At 42.3% G+C, this 25,750-nt stretch overlaps 1 protein-coding gene across 24 annotated transcripts in view; it reads left to right on the top strand.

The window, feature by feature from the left end:
• Window positions 1-25,750, top strand: part of NEDD4L (NEDD4 like E3 ubiquitin protein ligase) — a 340,623-nt gene that overhangs the window by 230,123 nt on the left and 84,750 nt on the right. The window lies entirely within an intron of this gene.

The following is a 25,750-nucleotide window of genomic DNA, read 5'->3' as shown; positions in this document are numbered from 1 at the left end:
CCTCTCGAGGTGTAAGCTGAGTCAGCCCCACACACTCAGAGGCGGTAGAAGGTGCTGATGGTGATCGCAGCTGAAGCAAGGGAAGCCCCTGGTACTGGGGAAGGAAAGCCTGCGCTTGCCACCTCATCACCACCGAGCGTTCATCCAGTGCCTTAGGTGTCCGAGGCAGCAGAATGTCTTCGGTGGAGTTTACATATTTTAGGGCTGTCAGACTTATAAAATCCCTTGAAGTCTGTATGTGCTAAGTGTGACTGTCTACACTGCCCTTTACCGTTTTCAAATTCTACGGTAAATTGACTTAATTGCTCTCATGAACCCGAGGTTGTATGCCATTGATATTCATTGTTTCCTTAGTAAAATTAATTGAATTGACTTTTAGGAACTTCATTCCTTATCCATTAAGTTTCCATATAACAATTCAAGATGACATTTAATACCCATATATTTGTACTATTAAAACAAAATATCCATAACTGCCAACTATCCAATGATCAGAGATATTTTATTATAAATTAATATATTATAAACCCATGGATTGGCGTTATACTCTGGATGCTCAGAGCCTATTATGTGCTTGGCACAAAGCACTAATAAAATATTTTTAGGCACTAAGTAAATATTTGATGAATGAATGAATGGAGATACAAAGAAATGACTAATGGACCAACCATTGCTTGTATAGCTTAGTAATCAGGAAGTTCAGTAGGGAAGTTCAGCGACCAGATTTCTTTTGCTAATCTTGTTACTGAAGAGTATTTGTTGTAAAAATAGATCCACATTCATTGTTTGACTGGACAATCTAAAATAGACCCATTGTTCAACTGGACTTCATAACTGCAGGATAAAGTAGATTTTACTTCCTGTCTTCTGCATGATGTGCCAGTATTACTGGTGAAATCTCACTCATGGCAAGTGTGAGACAGTTACCAGCGTGAAAGCTTGGAGGTTACTCCAAATGTATATAAACAACATTGGCCGGGCTCAGAGCTGGTGGAGCATCTAAAAATAGCTCAGTAATCCCTTATCTTGTTGCATATGAAAATAGTGTTTGTATGAAGCAGCATTATTAGAAATGATGTGTGAGAAAAGAATCCCAGCGATGTCTTTTACAGTTTAGAGTGAGAAAATGTATTAATGTGCCTTTGAAGCACAGGATTAGTGCTGCTGGAATGTGGACCAAGATTGTAACAATTTCTCTTTGAAGAAAAGAAACCGTTTACTTATGCAGACATGTAACTTTCTGTCCCATAGAGACTTGTCCTCTGCCCACGAAGTTGCACCTTGTTTTCCCATTGGATGTCCACTGAGAACCCCACTGGTGATAGTCATTGAGAAAGAGTGGTATATTAGGATACCCCAAAATCTTAGGGGCTTAACACAGCAGAGGTTTATTTCTTACTCATACTACACACCAACGCAGGTCAGCAGACATTCTGAGCTACGTGGTCACACTGAGACCCAGACGGATGTAAGGCCACGCAGGAGCTTCCTACAGCCTCAACTCTGAGGTAACACATCTAACCTTTTATTAGAGTGCATTGGCCACAACTGGTGATATGGCCCTTCCTGACTGCCAGGGGGCTGGGAAGGATAGTCTTCTCCTAAAAAGGAGAGAGAACGGGAAAATGGTGAGCAATTTGTACGATTAATGAGTAGTATTTTTATGTTAGAATCAGTAAGAATATGATGTAATAAATCCACCGTAAGTTCAGTTTTTTGGGGTTTTTTTTTAAGGTTTTGGTGTGGAAAATTGGCCCTGAGCTCACGTCTGTTGCCAACCTCCCTCTTTTTTTTCTCCCCAAAGCCCCAGGACATGGTTGTATATCTAGTTGTAAGTCCTTCTAGTTCTTCGATGTAGGACGCTGCCCCAGCATGGCTTGATGAGCAGTGTGTAGGTCCACGCCCAGGATCCGAACTGGCAAACCCCAGGCGGCTGAAGCAGAGCGCACCAACTTTACTACTACACTTCCAGGCCCGCCCCAGCACCACAGGTTCAGTTTTAAATGGACTCAATTAATTTGTCTAATTCTATGTTAGTTGGCTGTTTTCTGAACCCTGAGAATAAGTGAGTCTGGCTAATTTTCCCACTGTACCAACTCACTGGCACACCATGAATGGATTTTTGCCTGTGGTATAATCTTTGCCTAGGAGTTTGATATTTTCCAATAAGCTAATCTGATACATCAGGGTTTTTTGGGTTTTTTTTCTTGAGGAAGATTAGCCCTGAGCTAACATTTGCTGCCAATCCTCCTCTTTTCGCTGAGGAAGACTGGCCCTGAGCTAACATCCATGCCCATCTTCCTCTACTTTATATGTGGGATACCTGCCACAGCATGGCTTGCCAAGCAGTGCCATGTCTACACCCGGCATCCAAACCTGCGAACCCTGGGCTCCCGAAGCAGAATGTGCACACCTAACCTCTGTACCAGCAGGCTGGCTCTGATATATCAGTTTTTAAAACTGAAGCATAGTTGGGTGAAACTAAGTCAGGACAAAAAACTTGCCACTAATAATTGTTGATAAGTGAAACAGGAATTTCCAGGAGTTTTTTTCTATGGATACAGTGAGCATTTGCCAGCAGCTGATAGTGGCCAAGATAAAATGCATTTAATTTTGCCCTTCCCTCCTCTCCTTCAAACCACAACACCCATACGTCCACACGCACACCTCTGCTTATGTAGAAAGAAGCAGGCCAAGTTCTCTTCTCCTACGTGGAACATAACCAAGTTAAGAAGCTGGACTGAATAAGCTGTCTGGCCGTCCGTTACTTATAATCCTCAGGTGCAAAAGGTAGCATGAAAGGACACAGCTCTGGGGTCCACAGGTGGTGCTCACTACCCAGCTCTGAAGGAGAGCGAGAACTTGAACTCCTGGTCCTTGGGTGCCTTCCACTGCTCACAAGAGGGACCGGTGGACTTCAGTGCAAAAGCACGTGGAATATTGAATGGGATATTCCCTCTCAGTGCCAGGTGGCTGGAGGACTTCTCAGATGAGCTGACCTGGAGGGATTTTCCTGAACTTCGGCATCCATCCTCGCCGCTGCCTCTGTGACTCTCACCTCCCTCTAGTGGGAGTCTACATGCCTCGAGGCATTCCGAGCCTTGTGTGGTCAGATTACCATGTCCAAAGGTGGCGTTTTCCCTTCGGCTCTCTTGGGTTTTCACGGTTCTGCAGAACCCTCCCCTGGCTCTGCCTGGGGCACGGGGCCTCCTTTCTGCTGTCGTCTTGCCCTGTCTCCTCATCCTTCTTCCCATTCCAGGGGCTCCCTCAGACCCCTGTATGGTCATCCACACCCAAGTCACACTCTCTCCCTTCTACTCTCCCATGGTACTTTATTTTTACCTTGTTCGTGACTCGTATTACACTCTGTCTTGTATTTATGGATATTTCTATATGTCTCCTTTTACATCCTTTTTTAAGCTCCTATGAGGTCAAGGATTGTCTTATGCATTTTCTCATGCTCTTATTGTCTAGTATAATGCTGTATATATGATTAAATGCTCAAAATATTGAGTGAATGATTTTATTATACATTACTCTTTAATACAAAGAGTATTTAAAAATGTAAAAAAAATACGTAAGTATATGGAATGTAAACTCCCCAGTATTAATATTTTTTGGATGCTTAGATTACATACAATCTATTTAGCAAATGATTGCTGGTAAAAATAGAATTCAGTTTGAAAAGTGAGATCCATAGAATATTTATCTTAAAAACACATGAATCCATACCCATGTAATTTTTTACTTTCCTTTTCTATTTTTACTTTTTTATTGAGTTCCTAATAGTTGACATCGTTGTCAAGTTTCAGTTCTACAGTCTGTCGCCATGTAGGTGCTTCACTGGCTGTGCACACCCCCAGCTCTCCTTCCCCTGGTAACCACTGAACTGTTCTCTTTGTGTGTTTATCTTCCACGTATGAGTGAAGTCATACAGTGTTTGTCTTTCTCAGTCTGGCTTATTTCTCTTAACATAATACCCTCCAGGTCCATCCATGTTGTTGGAAATGGGATGATTTTGTCTTTTTTATGGCTGAGAAGTATTCCATTGTATATGTGTATACCACGTCTTCTTGATGCAGTCATTGGTTGATGGGCAGTTGGATTGCTTCCATGTCTTGGCTATTGTGAATAGTGCTGCAATGAACATAGGGGTACATCGGTCACTTTGGATTGTTGATTTCAAATTGTTTGGGTAGATACCTAGTAGTGGGATAGCTGGGTCATAGAGTATTTCTATTTTTAGTTTTTTTTAAGAATCTCCATACTGTCTTACATAGTGGCTGCACCAGTTTGCATTCCCACCAGCAGTGTACAAGGGTTCTCTTTTCTCCATACCCTCTCCAACATTTGTTATTTTTAGTCTTAGTGATTACAGCCAGTTTAACAGGTGTAAGGTGCTATCTTAGTATAGTTTTGATTAGCATTTCCCTGATGATTAGTGATGTTGAACGTCTTTTCATGTGTTTATTTGCCATCTGTATATCTTCTTTGGAAAAACATCTGTTCATATCCTCCATCTGTGTTTTGATTGGGCTGTTTGTTTTTTTGTTGTTCAGTTGTGTGAGCTCTTTATATATTATGGAGATTAATCCCTTGTCAGATAGATGATTTGTGAATATTTTCTCCCAATTGGTGGATTGTCTTTTTGTTTTGATCCTGGTTTCTTTTGCCATGCAGAAGCTCTTTAGTCTGATGAAATCCCACTTGTTTATTTTTTCTTTTGTTTTCCTTGTCTGAGAATACATGGTATTCAAAAAGATCCTTTTAAGTTTGACGTCACAGAGTGTGCTACTTATATTTTCTTCCAGAGGTTTTATGGTTTCAGGACTTATCTTCAAGTCTTTGATCCATTTTGAGTTTATTTTTGTGTATGGCATGAGATAATGGTCTACTTTCATTCTTTTGCAAGTGGTTATCCAGATTTCCCAGCACCATTTATTGAAGAGACTATCTTTTCTCCATTGTATGTTCTTGGCACCTTTGTTGAAGATTAGCTGTCTGTAGATGTGTGGTTTTATTTCTGGGCTTTCAATTCTGTTCCATTGATCTGTGTGTCTGTTTTTGTACTAGTACCATGCCGTTTTGATTACTCTAGCTTTGTAGTACATTTTGAAGTCAGGGATTGTGATGCCTCCAGCTTTGTTCTTTTTTCTCAGGATTGCTTTAGCAATTCCGGGTTTTTCTTGCCCCATATGAATTTTAGGATTCTTTGTTCCATTTCTGTGAAGAACATCGTTGGAATTCTGATAGGGATTGCATTGAATCTGTAGATTGCTTTCGGTAGTATGGACATTTTAACTATGTTTATTCTTCTGATCCATGTGCATGGAATCGCTTTCCATCTCTTTCTGTCATCATCTGTTTCTTTCAATAATGTCTTATAGTTTTCCTTGTATAAGTCCTTCACCTCCTTGGTTAAATTTATTCCTAGGTATTTTATTCTTTTTGTTGTGATTATAAATGGAATTGTCTTCTTGAGTTCTCTTTCTGTAAGTTCGTTATTGGAATATAGAAATGCAACTGATTTTTCTAAGTTGATTTTGTACCCTGCAACTTTACTGTAGTTGTTGATTATTTCTAATAGTTTTCCAATGGATTCTTGAGGCTGTTCTATATATAAGATCGTGTCGTCTGCAAACAGCAAGAGTTTCACTTCTTCATTTCTTATTTGGATTCCTTTTGTTCCTTTCTCTTGCTTGATTGCTCTGGCCAAATCCTCCAGTACTGTGTTGGTTAAGAGTGGTCATAGTGGGCACCCTTGTCTCAGAGAGATGGCGTTCAGTTTTGCCCCAGTGAGTATGATATTGGCTGTGAGTTTGTCATACATGGCCTTTATTATGTTGAGCTAATTTCCTTCTATCCCCATTTTGTTAAGAGGTTTTATCATAAATGGCTGTTGGATCTTGTCAGATGCTTTCTCTGCACCTATTGAGATGATCATGTGGTTTTTATTCCTCATTTTATTGATGTGGTGTATCACATTGATTGATTTGCGGATGTTGAACCATCCCTCTGTCCCTGGTATAAATCCCACTTGATCATGATATTTACTTTCTTTTTCAAATTTAGTTTATTGGGAACCCAAAATATGGTAACCTGTCGTTAGAGTAGAATGTACCCAAAGTAATATTTTTATCTTGAATTTTTTTGCTGGGTTTTATCCTATCCAGCTGGGTAACATCCAGGAATTTGAGACTAGTGGTTCAGAGAAACCCATCAAACAAGACAAGAAAAATTGTCCTTGACCAGAGCACAGTTGGGGATTGATTACCTGGTACCTGCCATGCATAGATTTGGTTTTCAGTTGGGGAATAGTTGCATCCTTGGGTTCTTCATTAACTGTTGGATCATGTTTTTTAATAGAATTATTTTATGAAGCTAAGATAAGAAATGGCTTATTCTGTAATTGGCAAAGTCAGTGCCAGTGTAGTTAATGCACCAGTCTAGCTGGTTTTTAATTTAAAGAGCAAATTATGTTTTTAAAATAGTAATAAATCCCCCTTTGGAATAGCAAGAAGATGTCAACTTTTGCACATGGGGTAATTATCTTGTGCTTCAATGTCATTAAAAGGCACAATAATTTTAATAACCTAGGTTGTGTGCAATAAAGCTCCTCTTAAGAATATATCAGCCATCTGCTATGATCATGTAATAATTAACTGCTTTTTATTTATGCTGTTACTTATTTAAAATTAACATAATTTAGTCTTATAACCTACTCATGTTCTCTGGTGTGTAATAATGGTTTCTCATGGTTTGTTTATTTTATAAGATCTTGTGTTTACTCTGAGTAAGGGAATTTTGATATTAGGAGCTTTTTCATATGCCATTTGTCTTCAGAGATGCAAATGCCATTTTATACCGATCTTTATAACCTTTATACCAGCATTTCACACTAGCACGTGGGAAATCTGATATTGGATCAATATTATGGAAATGCACACCACACTTTCTGCTTGCTTATTTTTCCCAAAATAAGCTGAAGAATTCCCCTTCCTGCACCCTTCTCGTACTGTTTCTCACTTAATTTAGATAACCGAGATAAATGAGGAGCCTTTCATAATCCATTGTGGGGTGTCTTCTCAAGACTATTGAATCTGGTTTGATTTGGATTAATTTTGGTATCTGTCATTTTTAGACTAAGTTGCATTTGGGGTAGAGAGGAAGCACTTTCATTGAATGGCTCCAAATTCGGTGTCTTATTTTTTAACCAAGCAGCTGTTCACACAGATTTCTTAGGAAGTGGCTAAATTAAATATGGCAGTTCTGAAATGAACAGATATGGCTGCCCTATCAAAAACTAGCATCTGCGAACGTGTGATTTCTGTGCCATAAATACTTGTTTTCCTTAGATATTCTCATTGTTATATACTTGATTAAGCTGCCAGACCAAGTTCGTTTTTCCTTTCAATTTTTGAAATCAAAGCATTTTTACCTATGCATTTTGTATAATAAAACATTTTGCTTTTTTTTTTTTAACAATTGTTATCATTATTAATTGGTGTTAAAACAACAGCAATAATAACACAGCAGCCACAACCCAACCTTCAGGTATTTGGATGGCCAGTGGAGCTTTATTTTATAGCAGACGATAGTTCAAGTAAAATTTAAATACTTTAGCATTTTAAAATCTCAGTTAATTTTATGGCCTCAGAAACCACAATTTAATGAGTCCAGAATCATAATGGATATTACAGCGTTTCACTTCATGCTCGTGTATGATATTATGAAGAAAGACGATTGTAATAGACTTGTGTGTAAGCCCGTGTACAACAATCTATAGCTGTCCCTGGGCTCTCAGAACAGGCAAATAAAAATGAGGGAAGGATACTGGATGTTGAGAGAGGAAGTTACTGGCCGATAGTAGAGATTTTCTTCAGAATCCTTGAGGTTTTATTGGGCAGGGGGACGGCATAGTTGTACTTTTGAAGGAGTTTGGAATGGGGTGGTATTTCATTTTTGCTATGTCATCTTTTTTTTTCCGGGAAGAAAGCTCCTACTGGTGTGTGAGCACAGACCAAAGCATTGGGCAGGATAGGGGAAATTTACTGTGTGTGCTTCTGGACCCGAGTAATGAGTCAGTTGTAAGATAATGTTGGGGAAGACCTTCAGACAGTCTCCTCATCGCTCCTGCAGAATCTGAGTTTGGCGCATGAATAGCATTTTTATTTTTAGCGGTGCCCAGGATAAAGATTTATATGGAACCTCAGAACACTGTATTAGTCAGGAGGTTCTTTGGGTTAGAACAGGATTCCCCAGACAATTTGTTCTCTACTGGATTCACAGCAAGAACATCCTGGTTCATCCAAGGGTGAGGCATCTGCCAACCCTCCAGCTCTTTTTCTTCCTAAAACATGTGTTTGGATGAGTCTTAGCCCATCTATGAGTTTCCTATGGCTGCTGTAGCAAATTACAACAAAGTTGGCTTTGAAATAACAGAGATTTGTTTTCGTCACAGTTCTGTAGGCCAGAAGTTCAAAATCAGTATTCCTGGACTAAAATCACTGTCAGGAGGGCTGTATTCCCTGTGGAGGTTCTAGGAGAGATCCGGTCCTTGCCTCCTCCAGCTTCTCATGGCTGCTGGCGTTCCTTAACTTGTGGCTGCATCCCTCCTGTCTCGGCCTCCCGGTCACATTGCCTCCTTGTCTTCTGTCTGTGTCAAATCTCCCTCTGCATTTCGTGACCAAGGACATTTGTGACTCCATTTCGAGTCTGCCTGGGTAATCCAGGATACTCTCCCATCTCAGAATCCTTCATTTAGTCCCATCTGCAAAATCTTGTTTCTGTAGAAGGTTCCAGGGACTAGGACCTCATAGCCTTGTGGGCCGTTGTTCACCTGCTGCACCTCGTTTTCAACAACTGGGATGATGTACACAGGGGCCAGGGATTCAGTCTATCCTCCAGGGAGTAATTTTACTGTGAAGTTGAATTGAGTGATTATTGAGCACATACTAGGAGTTGGTGCTGTTGCTAAGCCCTGTGGGAGATACAGAGAGATATAAAGCTGTGCCCGCCCTGAGCTCGCTTGCTGGAAGAGAAGACATGGCCACATAGAATGAGTCATAAGGAAAAGGTCATTAGATCCTGAGAGTCAGAAAGTGGTACCACAGTGATTGTCTGAGCCCCTGAGCCTGCACACCCGGCATGTATGGCCCTGTGAGCTGGAACGTTGGACTGAGGAGGATTTAGGAGCTGATCCTGTCCAGCCGACCACTTGACTATGTCTCAGTCCGTTGTTTTCCACCATCTCCAGGTCTTTTCCCAAGAGCTGCCTCCTGCAAGTGCACCTTCCTGTGTGCCTTATTCTCGCCTGCTGTGTTCTCTTTCCTTCCGTTTCCCCAAATAAAATAGCAGTTCAGATTCTTGAAGGGAAACAATTCAAAGATAATCCTTCTGTGCTAATAAGAGCGAATGGAATCACTTCTGTCAGTTAGTGACATAGCCTATTGCAGTATCATGGATCTCCTTTGGGTGATTTGAATTCTAGCTCAGTCTGTCTGTATGAATGTCACGTATCTTGGTGGAAACCGGAAATATCCCTTTAAAAGAGAAAAATAATGATTTTTTTCTGTGTATATGTTAAGGGAGCCTTCGTTTCTCTGCGTTGTACTGCATGGTATTATTCCTCAGAGTCCAGGGCTGCCTGAGGTTCAGTTTATCTCTGGGACCCTGGTTATCTTTACTGAATCTGCAGTGTCAACATAGAAAGATGAGACAGCCTGAGTTTGAAGACGGGATCTGCCACAACCTGGCTCCTGCTCCTGCTCACTGGATGACCTGAGCAATTACTTTAAATTTTCTGAACCACGTCTTTCTCATCTTCAAAATAGGGCTAAAAGTGGTACCTCCCTCAGCATTACTGAAATGATTAAATAAGATAATGCATTATAAAGTGTTTAAAACATTGCTTTAAAGTCTTTTCCTTCTCTCTCCCCTTTTTTCCTTAAAAAAAAAAAAAAAAAGGTCTTTGGGCTGGGTGAGTTTCCTGGCTCTCTTTAGCACATTGCCCTAAGTCCTCAAACACTGCCCTTGCCTGGCCCTGTCCGACAAGCACATGGTGACAAATTCAGCATTTCTTGGGATACCATTTCACCTTGGATATAGACCAAGCTTCTAAATTACATTTTATATGACAATGTCTCCCCGTATTTTTGTCCCCTGGACTTCTTGAATTACAGCATGGCATGTTTCTTCCAGTAAAAAGCAAAATTAAATAAATAAATGGTTAAGTCGCGGACTGTAGCTAAATAATGATTTGTACCATGACTGAGGATTACATCGCCATTACATTTAATGACGACAGTTGCCTTCTGTTATAAAGATACTACTGTATCTTTAGTCATATCACTTGAATGTTTGCATATACCTTTGCTGCTAAACTATAAGGTGTGTATGCACACACACATTATGTGGTACGGTTGAAGAAAGCACGTGGCTGAACATAATTTTGTCTGGTTTAAATAATAATTCTTCTTGAGTTTATGATTCTATTTTATTAAAATTCTTACTTGAATTTGAAGAATAAAATGAAAATTCCTCCCACACAGAGCCCCTGATTGTTCACGCACCGTGTGCATCCTGCATGATAAGTGACTGGGGAGGCTGCCTTTGTCCACATGTCTTCCTTTGTCTTCAGTCCCCTTCGGAGGGAGACAGGCATAGACTGCCCTTGACTGAAATGAATAACTAAGATAGCTTTCTTGGCTGCTAGACAGCAAGATCTTTTTTTTGTTTGTTTTTTTGGACAGGTTGGTTCCTAAAAAGAAAATGCAGTGTGTGTACCAGTGAATCAAAAACACTTTTCAGTACCTTTGTATAAATCAAATGTATTTTGGTTTCTTTTTGAAAATTAGACTCCAAAGCAAGTCTCCATCATTGTGGCTCTGAAATGCCCTTACTCGTTTTCTAGGGATGGGCAGACTCAATTTAACCACACTGACAGCTTTTACAGATATAATTAGGTTATATTTCATAAATAAGCAGATAAGCAATCTCCTGCCCAACACTGGCCCCTTTTAGAGATGAACTGGGATTAGGATAGTGGACAGTTTAGAAAAGACTCTGGTGTTTATAAGATTTTAAGAGTCTTAGTTAACTCTTCTCAGTTTTTCTCAAGATGGCATCCAAAGTAAGGCTCAAATTTGTGATTTATTCTCAAAATGTAATTAAATGGTCCATTTGCAATATGTCACATGTCCCATCGACTAGTTCCTGAAGGAACTGGCAAGGATGTGCTAGCGTCTGGGTGAGATTTTTATCTAGCAAAAAACAAGACAGACCTAAGGATTGGGGTTTTACTTTGAATATAGGCACCCAAGCCTACATGGCTATTCCAAAACTGGCCGCATTTTCGTGAGTAAGAGTTCAGATGTTGGCTGTCCTTCTTATCACCGCTCTGACCTGGAGCCCATGACTTAGCCTTTCTATGCTTTAGTTTGCTCGTCTCTAAGACGGGTGTTAGGAGGATTAAGGGAGCAGATAAGTTATGTGAAGCACTTAGAATGTGCTGGGCACAGAGCAAGTGTCCCGTGTGTGCTAATTGTTGTTGTTGATTTACAGCTCAAAGTGAACTGTGTCATGCACACGTTGAGGAGGGTTACTGCCCCCAGCTTAAACAGCCTTCTTTACTGCGCTTGGTACCCTGGAGAAATGTATTCGGGTTTAATACTCTTACCCATCGAATGCTCCTAATGCGTCGAAGGCTCCTCTCCTGGTTCTCTCCATACAAAGGTTATTGCTCATCCTCACAGCCACCTCTCAGTGTTGTTATTAGTATCCTCACTTTGCAGATGAGGAAACTGAGGCTCAGAGAGATTAAGAAATTACATCAGGTCACCATCTAATAAGGTACAGGGCCGGGAATAGATCTGAAGTCAGATGACAGAGCCGCACTCTCTCTCTGCTGCCTTTCACAGGTGTGTGGTCCTCAGAGTCATCCAGGAAGAAGAAAGGAATCCTGTCCATAGAGGTCCTGCTTGTAGTTTTTTAGATGTGGGAGTCCTAACAGTCCCTACTCTGCCATGTAATAAATACTAGTGAATTCCAGTGTATGCCGGGCTCTTTTAGATGCCAGGGGCTCCGCGATGATCTGTGTGGTCTGGTGGGCAAGGTTTGCAGTATGTGCAGCTCGGTCTGCTTTGCTAGGTTTTTCTTTGTTTCTGAATTGAAAGGAGGTGCATATTGCTTGCTTTACAGATTGCTATAGACATGTTTTAAGTTAATATTTTTTCAAAATTGACACTCAAGGCAAGAGAAACTGATATTATAGGAAAGTTTATCTCATAAGTTCTGAGAATTATACAAAGAACCTTAGAATTACTGAGTCTTCACCTGCATATTTTATAATGGCGGTAATAAGGCACAGGAGGTTTGAGTGACTCTCCGCGGGTTCCCTGATGAGTCAGGGCCCCAGCTGACTCCTTCGATGTTCTGTTCTTTGAACTGTGGGGGAAAAGCTCAAATGAGAAGATAGATAAAAGATTGACAATTTAAAACTCATTTAAGTGTTTAAATGTACCTGTTTAAGAGTATTTGAACTCCTGGGCCGTTGCTATAGGCTGCCATGCACCCCCTACCCACCCTGATTTCCAGTAATGAATATTTATTTAGTCCATGCTACTATTTAGTGCTCATGTGGTCTTTAGAAGTTGAATTTTAATGAAATCGAGCGCTTTGATCAATGAGGTTAGGAATTACATGGTAATGTAGTTGTATTTTCGTGTGCCCTTTTGTACAGACCTCTCTACAGTTGATGGCTATGAACACGTAGACCAGCTCACAAAGACAGTCTCCACTTTGTGACTCTTTCTGGTTTTCTGTCTGGGGAAGTACACTGTAGTATAACAACTTAATTACCTGTCGGGCATCTCCTTTATTCACTATCTTGTGCTGGTTTTGAACATGCTGTTTCTCGATTCCAATAATAATGCATTGGATTATATACTGTTACTCCCCCTTGGAGATGCTCGAGAGGCTAGGAGGCTTGCTCAGGGTCAGAGAGGGAGCTGCTGAACAGTCCTGCCGGGCTCCCTGCCGTTGTTGGGGCCGCCTGTGCTTTTCACGCTGGTGGTTGCACATCACAAGATAAAAACACGATGAACGTTCCTGAAACCTTAGTTTTACATGTAACTTTTACATTAAAGTAAGCCATGAAAATATCATGGAGTTGAACGCGGCATTTCATTAACATTTAGGATGACCAAGAACTTTGCTCTGACCCCAAACCCAGCTCCAGAGGTGACTCGCCTCTGCGGTCGGAGTCATTGCCCATGTCCTGCCATTCCCTGCAGAGGGGTACCCACCAGTGTGCAGTTGGAGGGGCAACAGCGTGATGATGTCGTGTCCCCTCGTTGCCCCAGCTGGTGGGGGTGTGAGCTAAGAAGCTCAGTGTGGCGGTAGAGTATAACTGAAGCCCTGGGTCAGTGCTGCATCAAGCCTGTCACTTCATAGGTTTAATTGGCTTTTGTAGACTATCCCTGGGATTATTATTTATGATAAAATTTTCTTCAGGATTATGTGTTTACTTTTGCCAACATATACATAAATGGACTCTTCTTTGTAACTTGTTTAAGTTGATGAATAGCCTCACAACAGATCACCTTTGTAAAAAAAGAAGAAAAAGAGGCCATATGCTGATGTTTGAGCTGTGCAACAGTTTATGAAATAGGAAGTACAGGTGGTCGTAGCCCCATTTTCCAGGTGAGGAACCTGGTCCAGGGGAGGCTTAGTGCCCAAAGTCATCCAGCTAATTAGTTCCTGAACCAAGACTAACAGCCAGGGGTCTGCCCCCAGGCCTGTGGGGGTTCTTTGCCCTGGGACACTTCAGATGCACACCTGGGATTTAGCACACGTGCACCTACACTGTGACTTCTCAAAGGTAGTGCATCACTCTTTTTTTGAGTCATCTGTGCGGGGCACACAGTGCTGCCAATCTGCGTTTCAGGACGGGGACTGAGGAGGGGCGAGAGAGGCATCCAGGAGTGCAGAATTTAAGCAAGCCCTTCCTCTGAGCCTTGGGCAGCCCTGCTCTCAGGCCTTGCTGCCTCGTCCTAGTCCTGGCGCTGGTGGGTCTTACAGATGGCATGATGTACATCCGCTGCTTGCACAGCATGTGGGGCACTTGAGTGGTGGTCCCCCGTGATTCTTAGAAAAAGCCACAGCTCTCTTCTCCCAGGTTTACCTTCGAGACGTAAATAAAGACTTGAAGTTTGCCACCTAGATTGCTAGTGCTGTCTTTGGTGATTTGATTAAGAGGTTTGATAAGACATTGAAAGGAGTCTTTGGGGCATTTTTCTCCTCTGCAATTTTTAGCTACTGTAAGCTCACATTCTCTCTCCCGCGTTCCTGGGCCTCCCTGGCTTTGACGCCAGCCCCACTGTGTGCTCCCAGTTATAGCCCTATGCAGCATGGTTCCTTGTTCTGGAGACGTTTTTGACCCAGAGCTTCAGTTCCTTCCTGATAACTGCGTGGCTTTTGCTGTTGATTTAAACACAGCTTAGTCAGGCGAGGAGCCCAGCCTCTCAGGGGTTTTCCTGGCAGCCACAAAGTGAGCTGTGTCACACTCTCTGTCGTAGTTGTTAATTAGGAAATAGTATAGTGCATGTAGCATTGCAGACCCTTCTTTTTTAAAAATAGTCTGGGGGGTGGAAAGGAAAGCACCTGGAGGATAAGGACATGATAACTTTCTTCAAGTAAGTGATTAAGCCATCCCAGCCCAAGGTAGAGAGATGAGCTTCTAAGAAATAACACAGTATTATAGAAACAAATGTGTTGGGAGTCAGAGAGACTCTGGTTCAAATCCCAGCTTTCCCACTTTCTAGCTATAGAAACTTAAGTTACTCTTCCATCTTCCTTGGTGCTTCAAGGAGGTGGGAGTTAAAGAAAGAGGAACACCAGATCACCAGAACATTCTTACAGAATTGCCCAAAGATGGCGTGAACACCTTACAGAGCATAGCGAGGGAAGAGGAGTTGGCCAGTGGTTCTCAGCTAGGGGCAGTTCAGTCCCGTCTCTCCCTCCCACGCCCTGACATTTGACAATATCTGGAGACATTTCTGGTTGTCACAACTGGGGGCAAGAGTTGCTACTGCATGTTGTAGGTAGGGGCTGAGGTGCTTCTAAAAACCTTACAAAGCATAGAATAGACAGCCCCCTACAGCAAAGAATTACCTTGTCCAAGATACCAACAGTGCTGAGGTTGAGAAACCCTGGGTTAGGAATAACATTTATGAAATATAGTTGTCCCATTTCATATCTATTGACTATGCAAGGTCAAGTTTTTTTAATTCTTGTTTTATGGATGAGAAGATTGACCTTTGGTGGTAATTAAGAAACTTGCCTTTGTTGATTCAGCTACTTCTCGGTAGACAAGGGATTTTAAACTAGGAGTATACGCCTCCAAAACATACCCTATCCGCGGACCCAGTAGGTATTGAGCTCCTCGTCACTGATGATGTTCAGAACTAGGCAGAGTGAGCAACCACTTGAGGGAGGTGGAGAGAGAGATGAGTCTCAGATGTTTGTTGCACTAAATGATTTTTGAGGTCCCTCCTAAGGATGACATTCTCTGGTTCTGTTTTGAAATGGGATTAGCCTTTTTAGGCCCCGTATTAGAGTGACAGGCAGATAGCCCTTGGCCATGACCGGTGAAATGCCTGTGTTTTGTCTATGCACCTGTGAGGCTTTTTCCTATTAATATCCTAGCCCTATCAGACCAGAGGGCTGGGGTTCCAAACGGGGGGGGGGGGGGCCAAAAAGGCACCCCTCTCCCCCATCTCATCCACATTCCCGGCCCAGGCAGTTGTTTTTACCAATGTGTGTAAATGGGCCCAGCTATTTCTCATTTGGGACGACAATACAGACACAAATGAGGGGAGCTGGGGAAGGGGAGGCAGGAAACAAGCTATTTTATACTCCCAGAGAGTGCAATTTAGTATGTTTGCTAATCGGTGTAATTCTACCAGTTTAACAGGTAGTTACAGTTTCTCTTTTGTGAACAAGGAAAATCGAGAGGTTTGCTCAGTGGTTGTCCACCCTGGCCACACAGAAGCATAAGCTGGCGAGCTTTTCAAGCATGCCTGTGTCTGAGCCCTTCTACCGGAAATGTAATTGTCTCAGGGTGAGGTCTGGGTACCAGTGTTTTTAGAACTTCCCAGGAGGTTCTAATGTCCAGCCAGGCCTGAGAGCCCCTGATTAACTCCACACTTCAGTCCTGCTCATTCTGCTCAGAGGACCTCACTCAGGTACCTGCTGGTGTTACTCTGTCATAAAGAGACTCGAAGGAGGAGGAGTTGGGCCTTGTTTCCAGTGTGTCCTCGGTAGGTTGATGTAAATTTCTCCTCATCCTTCAAATTCCTTATTTTAAATGGTTTACTCTTAAGATATATGTAATCATTTGCTTAATTTTTCACAAAGCTTTGAAGTTTTCCTTTCCAGGCTATTTTCTCACCAACATTGTATGTAGAGGAGGAACTTTTTCGTTTTCATTGCTGCCGTCTAAAAATCCTATACCCTGGAAGAGAAAGCTTTAAATACTTGAGTTTGGAGGGGGACTTTGTCATAATACCCTGGTTAATAACCGGGCGTTATGATAGATTGTATGCTTTAAACTAGGCTCTCCAGACATTTTTGCTTAGTAAACCCTGTAAAGAATTTTGAGGAATTGTTTCTCACACATTTTTGACATCTTCTAATTTGTCAGTAACTCAGGTTTAATCCAGAGTTGCAAAAGATGCGATTTCTAGTGTATTGAGGGTTGCATGTGTGCGTTAAAAATAGATCATAATGTATCCACTACTTTGGATTTTTTCATCTTGTGATTGCAGAGATGACTCATTTTATGGAAGATATCTGCCATAAAAATTGAATTAACAAAATCAGTTCTTATTGTTAGAAACAGTCAGCCATATCAGGCGTATTTCCTGTCATTGAAAGATCTGACTTCATTTTTTAAATCCAATGACTGAGAAGATTCAGTGGATGGATGGTAGATATGTAAGACATCGTCATTCCATGAGCCTGTTGCCTAGGTGAAGTAAAGTAGTATCTCCTTCATGTGCTCTGAGCTGTTTGTGCTCCAGGGGATCTTATACCCAGCAAAATGTGCCATGGGTTGCTTCCTACGCCTTTCTTTGGAATGTCGGAGAAGGAGATTGTGATTTAGGAAAAGAGAGGCAGGAGAAGACAGACACTGTTCTCAGGCAGATCCGGTTTAGGGAAGAGGACATGTGGAAGGATCTAGAAAATGATTTCTTTAAAACTGACCATGTCCAAGACCCCTGGAAAGTCTTTATATATCCCCAAGGGTGTGCATGTTCCAGTTTGAAGAACTCTACTTTAAAAAGTATTGGGAGGGAGTGGTTAGTAAAAGAATAAAAATTACTCAGCTCCATTTTGTTTCTCCTTCAAAGTTATACTTCACTCATTTCATTTTTGTATTAAAATATAGATAAGGAAAGAAGGGCACACGTAAGAATATGCACAAGACAAGTATTTCCAAGGTTATGCTCCTTAGGAGTTTACAGCTTGCAAGAACTGTGCCTGGCATTGTAAACCTGAGGACATGTGGCATTTGTGACTGCAGCATATCAAGCTAGGGTTTTCTGAGGGTGAGAGGGGAGCCTGTTCATGGTTTCCCTTAAGACCCTGGTATATGGAGTTACAGGCTCTATATCATAGTGGTGAGAACATGGACTCTGGAGCCAGACACCTGGGTTCACGTTCTGGCTCCTACTTACTAGCTCAGTGACCTTGGGCAAGTTTCTTAACCTGCTAATAACAGTTTCTGACACATGATAGGTGAGCTATGCGTTAGCTTATTATTCTTTGCAGTCTTGAAGTTCTCACCAGAGTACAGCTGGAGCTTTTCCCAGCAAACTTTGATGGAGTCCGCTGGCCAGAGATAAGATTTCAGCCAAAGTATGGCCAAAGCAGAAAAGAAACAAATCACGTCTGGATCTACGTGGGATGCTAGACCTCATACTGAGGCTGTGTTAGTGTCCTTGTGTAAACCTATTGAACTCTAGTTCAGAGTTGTCACTCATGAAAATTCCAAGAATGAGCCCACACTGCATTTGTGTTACGTGTAATCTCTTGCTTGCTTGAGTAGGTATTCCACGCATCCCGCCCATTGGTCAGCCAGGGAAGGAGATGGACTCTGGTTTCAAATGCCCTGAGACATGTGAAGAAGAGCTTTTAGCAGTAAGCATGTAAATGAAATCAAACTATAAAATTGATGTTGAACCCATGGTGTGCTTGGAGTCACCTTTCCCCGTTATCCAAATCATTCCTTGACGCTGCATTGGTTACTAAAGATGTCTGTTGTGAATTATTTCAGGTTATTAAGGTTTATTCTTTGGTAGCTAAATTAAGAGATAAAGTACAGACTCTAGAAGAATCTTTACTTTTTTCATTTACAATTTAACCTATGAAAATTGCTTGCAGAAAATTTGATTGCAGAAAAATGAAACAGTTATCCTGAGAAAATTATCCTGAAATCTTGAGAAATTGAAACAGTTGTACGATAAAATTAGAAGCACAAAATTAAACAATATTGTGTCATTAAATGAACCCAGTGGTACGTTCTCCTTTTAAATTAACTTTGAAGTTCAATCTCAGATCAGTTTGCTTTGTAACAAATGGAATATATGTGAATGTTTACCTTATTTTTAGCAGATATATTCATTAAAAATTTTTAGTTTATCCAGCAAATTAATTTAACATTCCTTTCACAAGGAATGACAGTCATGCCTCAGGGTTTCCTGCATTTGCATTTTTTATGAAGGTGAACTAGCCTTATAAGAAATCGCCAGTGTCAATTGTGCAAGAGCTTTTGTGCAGCAGGACAGCTTTGAAGCAGGTGTAACAGACAATCGTGATGCCGGGCCCTGCCCCAAACCCTGTGGAGGTGACAAGCTGGGGCCTCTTCCTTTGTCTAAAAAGATACACAATTGTGGGTTGTCATCAGTTCTCCCAGGTCTGTGTTACGAAGCATGTCCGGGCTGAAGGGGAAGGCTTCTTACAAATAGGAAAATAAAGGAGCTGAACGTCAGGGGGACACACAGTAGGGCTGATGATGCTCCATGTCGTGCAGGCAGCCCACTGCCCTGGGTGGGATGGCAGTGTCCTGGCAGCACCTTTCCCTTCTGTAGCCGGTTCCTCCACCATCTTCCACGTTTGCGTCTGGTCGCTATCCATCAGCAACGATGCTGTCCTTGTCGCCTTATTAACAGTGACATTGGCTCCTGAGTATTCCTGACAGACGCTGTCTTAAGGACTTCACATACCTAGTCTTATTATCCCCTCATCACACAGGGAGCAGACCTCCCTGCTGACAAGGAGTGTCCAGGAGCAGAACACTTCTGAGTGAACACTGCGTCTTCTGTCATCCCGAGTGGTCCAGACCCTCACGTAGCCTCATCAGAACAACTTAACACTCTCCTGAGCACTCTTTCTCCTCTAGAGTCTTCTCCTCCAATAAATTCTCCCTCCAGCTGTCAGGGGACCTTTCTAAAATGCAGTCCTTGCCACTTGTTCCCTCCTTAACGTCCTCGTGTGTCTTCTCTTCCCCTAGGCTGCCGTCCTCTCACATAAGCAAGCCACGGGGGGCCCTTCAGACCCGGCCTCATCTTCTCTTCCCACTGCCCCTCCTTCCCTACATCCCACTACACAGACAGACCTTCCACCGGCTCCCCACCAGGCCTTCTGCTCAGGACCTCGCAGCTTTAGCCTGATGCTTCTGCTTGTCTGCCATTCCCTTCCCACCCCATCCACCCTGGAAAGCTCCTACTTCATGACCCTGCTTGAAGCTCATGTCCTTCCTTAAGTCATCCGTGCCCTTGACCCTTGGCAGAATTAGTCACTTCTCCCGTGGTGTTCCTGTGGCGCTCTGTGCATGCCTCTGATGTGTGGTGGCTACTGTGTCATGTGGCGACTTTCTGTCCTGAGCTGCAGATACTAGCCACCTGTGGCTGCTGAGCACCTGACATGTGTATAGTTCAAACTGAGGTGTGCTGTAAGCAAGAAATACACACCAGATTTCAAAGATTTAGTGTGAAAAGAAGAATGTAAAGTATTTTAGCAATAATATTTATATTGATTACATGTTGAAGTGATAATATTTTGTATATATCAGGTCAACTAAAATACATATTAGAATTAATTTCACCTGTTTATTTTTACTTTTTAAATGTGACTTAGAAATTTTCAACTTCTGTATGTGGCTCGCATTATATTTCTGTTGCACGGAGCTGGTTAGCCTCTCTCCCCAGGGGATAAGGGCACGCGGTCTCTGTACCTTTAGGGCCTGGCCCAGTAGAGGGCAGTCTACCTGTGGGTGACCCCTGCCTGAAGGAGCCAGGGAGCTCAGCAGTGCTGCTCACATCGGTTGTCTCTGGTTCCCAAAGTTCTTTCCCAGTGTTTGCCCCCCTGGAGTTTATTGGATCTTAAGTTTAGATTATCAAGTGCTCCTGTTGCAAAAAGCTGCAATACCTGTGACCCTCAGTTGACCCTTGGCCTGGAATATGCTTATGTTTGGAGCAGGGAGAGAACTGAGTGTTCCTGAGTCACCTCCACTCAGCAGAGGGAGGAGGGGACCACGAGCCCATCTCATCCCCTGATGTGATACCCCATCCCCGCAGCAGCTGGGACTCCCTTTGAGCCCACAAAACACTTCTCGCAGCCCGGTCAGTACCAGTCTGTTTCTGCTCCTGGATGAAAGAGCTGGGCTGCTGTTGCGGAGCTGCTGTCATTTATTCTTGGCCAGCACCGTGGCTCTTTGCTCTGTCTGTCCCTCTGTTTTGTCTTCTGAATTTCAAGCAAAGTGTCCCTTAAAATAGATGGTCTTCATGATCACGCATCAGCCAGCATGGTTTGATTCGGCTTGCCTTCCCAGCATGATTTACGGGAGCCTATAAAAGTCCCCTGAGTTTGCTCTGACATCTTGTTGACATGGAGGTCTTGTTTGTTGTTATAAATAAGAGCCAGTGTCTCCAGGACACACCTTACTCTGTTTTAGTGAATGAGAGTTCTCGTCCCGAACCTTTAAACACTTAAGTGGCAGAGGGGTTGGAACTGTGAAACCTGTATGTGTTTTTAGGAAAAGTATGAGTTATGTTTTCTGTGTTCTGGTGCATTTCAAGTGAATTTTGGTAAGTGCATGTTGTTCAGAGAGGCTTTCATCGTTGCACTTTTTTCTTTATTTTCAGTAGAATACTGCTTGACTATTTGGTTAAAGTAACTTCAGTATCAACATATTTTGAAACAATTCACCTTAAAGCCAGAGGTCGCAGGTGGTGAAACTTTGGGTTATGCAACTCATGGTGTGGGTGGAGGCCACCCTCGCTCTCGGTTTCTTCCTGAGCTCCAGCAGTCCTGTCCTCACGACAGAGGCTGAGTGTATCACAGGTGGAACGAGAAACAAGAATATTCTCCTCGCTTTTGTATGTGATGACAAAACCAACTTCGTGCTTTAATGAAGAATGAGACGGTGCCTAAAATTAAATGTGTCTTGACATTCGGGTGACTCTGCAGACATTAAGCTGTTGAAGAGTTACTGTATTTGTGACATTTTGTCTAAAAGCTTCTGTAAAAGTTTCTCAAGCCATTCATTATTTAGATAATTTGGAGTGCATGCTTCCGAAGTCACTCTAAAAATAGAATGTCTTTCCCCGTCTAGTCAGTGCTGGTGCCTGAGCATGGGCCACGTGCTTTGAAAGGAAGCAGCACATGAAGAAGTTCTGTTTAATGGTTTAGCGGGAAAGTGAAGGTTGTTTTTCTGGCTTAGTGTTAGAATTGTAGTGTTTACTTTGATTTGTAATATACAAAGATCTAATCATACTGTATCTTTACCTTAAATTCTCTTTTCTGAGCTCATGTTCTAATTCCTCTGTACTTGTCTTCAATTTGTTTTGAGAAATCCTAAGTATAATTTTCTGGGACGTCATTACTTAATGATTTCTAAGATGAAACCCTAGGTAATTGGTATTACTGAATGGTTTTCATTTGCTGTGGTTGAGTGGCTTTGAAACTTTTGATGGCGGCACACAAAAAGAAATTGATTTTAGGTCACAATCTAGTGCACACATTCATAGTATGTATGTAACAGAAACAAGTTTCTTGAAACAGTATTTATATTTCATGTGAGCCATTAATATTTTCTGTTTTATATAATTTTGTAAAAATGCTCCTTGAAAACTACTAGTGGGATTGCAACTCACAGTTTAAAGACACTGCCTTACTATATAGCCTCCAGTGTTACACTTGGGTTGTTTTATCTTCTAAGAATTGCCAATCCTTTTTGATATTCCTTTCCTTTTTTTATTACTTACTTATTTATTTATTTGGTGGAAGATTAGCCCTGAGCTAACATCTGCTGCCAATTCTGCTCTTTTTGCTGAGGAAGATTGGCCCTGAGCTAATAATCCATGTCTGTCTTCCTCTATTTCACATGCAGGATGCCTGCCACAGCATGGTTTGATAAGTGGTGCATAGGTCCATGCCTCAGATCTGAACCGATGCACCCTGGGCCACTGAAGCGGAACATGTGAACTTAACCACTGCACCACCAGGCTGGCACCTATGGTGTTTTGTTTTTTTTGTTGGAAGGGAAGGATTTGCCCTGAGCTGACATCTCTTGCCACTCTTCCTCTTTGTTTTCATTTTTCCCTCCCCAAAGCCCCAGTGCATGGTTGTATATCCTAGTTGTAAGCCCTTCTAGTTCTTCTCTGTGAGCTGCTGCCACAGCATGGCTACTGACAGATGGTGGTGTGGTTCCGTGACTGGGAAACAAACCTGGGCTCCTGAAGCAGTGAGAGCACTGAACTTTAGCCACTAGAACATCATGGCTGGCTCAGTTTTCCTTTCCTAATGAGCCTTGGTGACCCCAACTTTACCTGCGAGCACCCCTTACTTCCAGTGCTTTTCTCCCCGCACGGTCTGCTCTCCATTTCAGCTTTGATGTGAAATGCACAGTATCCCAGCCTTGTTCTTCCCACGGCCTCTGTGGTCATCTGCATGTAGTAAGACTCAGATCACATCTTTCAAGTACAGGTCTAACCTAAAGAGCAAAAGTCTGTCTGGTTTCTTGAACGCATGTGTTCTTTGAGAAATTGACCCTCACTTATTTTGTGAAGACAATTAAGCCTGGTGTCCTCTTTAGTAGGGGCAGCTGTGGCCCAGCCTGTACACAGGGAGCCTTGGGAAATGCCCAAGGGCTATAATAGGGTTTCACTGGAGCTGTTGTAATAGTCCCCAGGCTTCGGGTTCCAGTGGCATTCGCACATGGTGGCACATACCTCTATGACCATGGCACACACTTGTTCCCTTCCTTATATAAAAGTGAATCGTTATTTTAACGGGAGGAGGGGCAGTCCTGAATGTAATCATTCATTGTTTAGAGAGTGAGCTCTGAGAGAGACAGTGTTTGGTGTATTTATTTCACTTTTCCAATAATGAAATATAGATTTGTGTTTCACCTGATATAAACACATTTCAGGGACTTTGTTTTGCATTGTCATTATGTTGGAAAAATATTTGATGGCTTGTCAGAAGGGAACATTTATAACTGTGTTACTAACCTGCACATTTTCAACCTCTAGAATGGTGCAGTAGGTAATTGAGGTTGAAATTGACAGCATTTACAACTTAAAAATAAGCACAAGACATGCCAGTGTTCACTGTATGACTTGCAACTATTTTGGTTTTTGTAGGCTTTTATAGTTAACGTGGTGCTTGATGGATATAATTTTGTAATGGGAATTATTAAAAATTGATTGATATATTTTTATAATGGTGGTGTGATGTCATCCTGTGACAGTGAAAACCTAACGATGTTGTGATGGCCTTAAACGTCTCTCTGGGACCCAAGGGTGGGGATTCTGCCATACCAGCACACCCTCCTTCATTTTGTCACCATCAAACCCAGAACTTTGAGCAAGATTGCCTTCTCCTCCTCATGGCTGCACCTGTGTTCTTGTCCTTCCTGGCATGCGCACCGGTAGCCAAGGGGAGAGGAGACAAGTGGCAGTACCACACTGTTCACATGAGGTAGACAGACAATTTCTGGTTAGTAGTCAACATATTGCTGCTTTTTGATTGTAGAATTAACTGACCTTTATACTAGCTTTATAACTAAATCAGCCACGTTGAGACCTGGAATGCTCCCTAACTCCTTGCACAGCAAAGGTGCTGCTTTCGTTAACATATGCGGCCTTTATTGGCACCGTCCAGCCTTGTGCTACATGAGGGGTCTCTGTGGCAGGTTGCAGCAGATACAGCTGAGAAAATAGAAGAAAGGAGAACCTTGTCATGAGGCCTGGGGCTGGTCTCTTGCTTTGTGCACCCCCCGACCAGTGGTGACTTTGATTTTCATTATCCTTCATGCATCATTTAGAGGAGACAGAGCTTTCTAGGTAATCGAATTTTTGAAATTGCCTAAAAGGAAATCCTAAGCCTGGAGCAAATCATTTCAATAAATCTCGTTGATATTTACCTGCTGCTGCTTTTTAAATGCAAGAAATTTTTCAAGCACATTTAAAGAGCAGTTTCTGTAAATTGGGAAATTTTGTGATAAACCAGCAAAGAGTGAAGATAAGAGCCCAGTATTTGGAGTCAGGCGATCTGGATTGTCTTGTGGGCTTTTCCTCAAGCTAGCTGTGGGACAAGTCTGATTACAGCTAAACAGCTTTCCAGCTTTTAGGCATTTTGAATATGGTAGAAGCAACTGCATGTTTTTTTAGGAGGGCAAAAGAAGTCGTCCTGTTCCGATTTGCGCCTCAGGTCATCTAAATGGCAGAGGCTGTGATACAAACACTCTAACAGCAGGACACAGTGTAGACATGACTTGTCGGATGCCCTGTGGTCCAGGCCAGTGGCCCCTGAACCTGAGTTATGACTACCCGGGTAACTCCCAGAGTCTGAAAGGGGACTTCTGAGCTTCTCCAAATGAATTTCAACTAGGTCTCTCTTATTTTTTTTTTTTATTTATTTTTTCTGTCTCAGAGCCAACTTCCCCCAAACCTCCCCTCCCCCGCGCTTTATTGAGATATAATTCTCATATAATGTTGTGTAAGTTTAAGGTGTGCGATGTGTTGATTTGATACACCTATATATTGCGAGATGATTACCACCATAGCTGTTAGATGTTACCACCATTCATAGCTGTTAGCAGAATTTCAGAATGAGTCTCTTTAAGTCAGAAAGATATATGCTGTGTGGTAGATTGAGAGAGGAAGCACGTGTCCAAAAATTAACCAGTAATTAACCCATGAACTTGGATTCTGAAGCAGTGTACATACTACATTGAAAGTTTGAGGCCATTTTTTTTGTAAGTAACTTATAAGATTTATTAATAACTAGACTCTATACTCTTTCCCTAGACTCTCAGCTCTCGGGGAGCTCTGTAAGCACTTGATCAGTATTGGTTAAAGTATTCCCAGCATCTCTTTTCCACCTTCTGTTTAAACTGGACTAGTTGTGCCCCCAAACTCTCCCTGGTCCCCCGTGTCCCTCCCGTTACTGATCACAGACTCCTCAGGCCCAAGATAGGATTTGTTTCTGCTCTGTTGGGTAGAAACACCCAACAGTATCTCAAGCAGCTAAAGATCCAGATGTATGAGACCTTGGGCTCACCTGTCTCCGAGGCGACAGGTGTCTGTACCTCATCTGGGCCTTCTGCCTTGGGCCTAGCCCCACTGCGCTCCAGTGTCAGGCTCCAGCCTTGTCTCCATCTGTAAAGAAACATTTTTAAGAA

This window comes from Equus asinus, chromosome 7 (genome assembly GCF_041296235.1).
Source record: "Equus asinus isolate D_3611 breed Donkey chromosome 7, EquAss-T2T_v2, whole genome shotgun sequence".
Classification (NCBI taxonomy): Eukaryota; Metazoa; Chordata; class Mammalia; order Perissodactyla; family Equidae; genus Equus; species Equus asinus.
The sequence above is the reverse complement of the archived record's forward strand: the minus strand, read 5'-3'. Positions and strand labels throughout refer to the sequence as shown.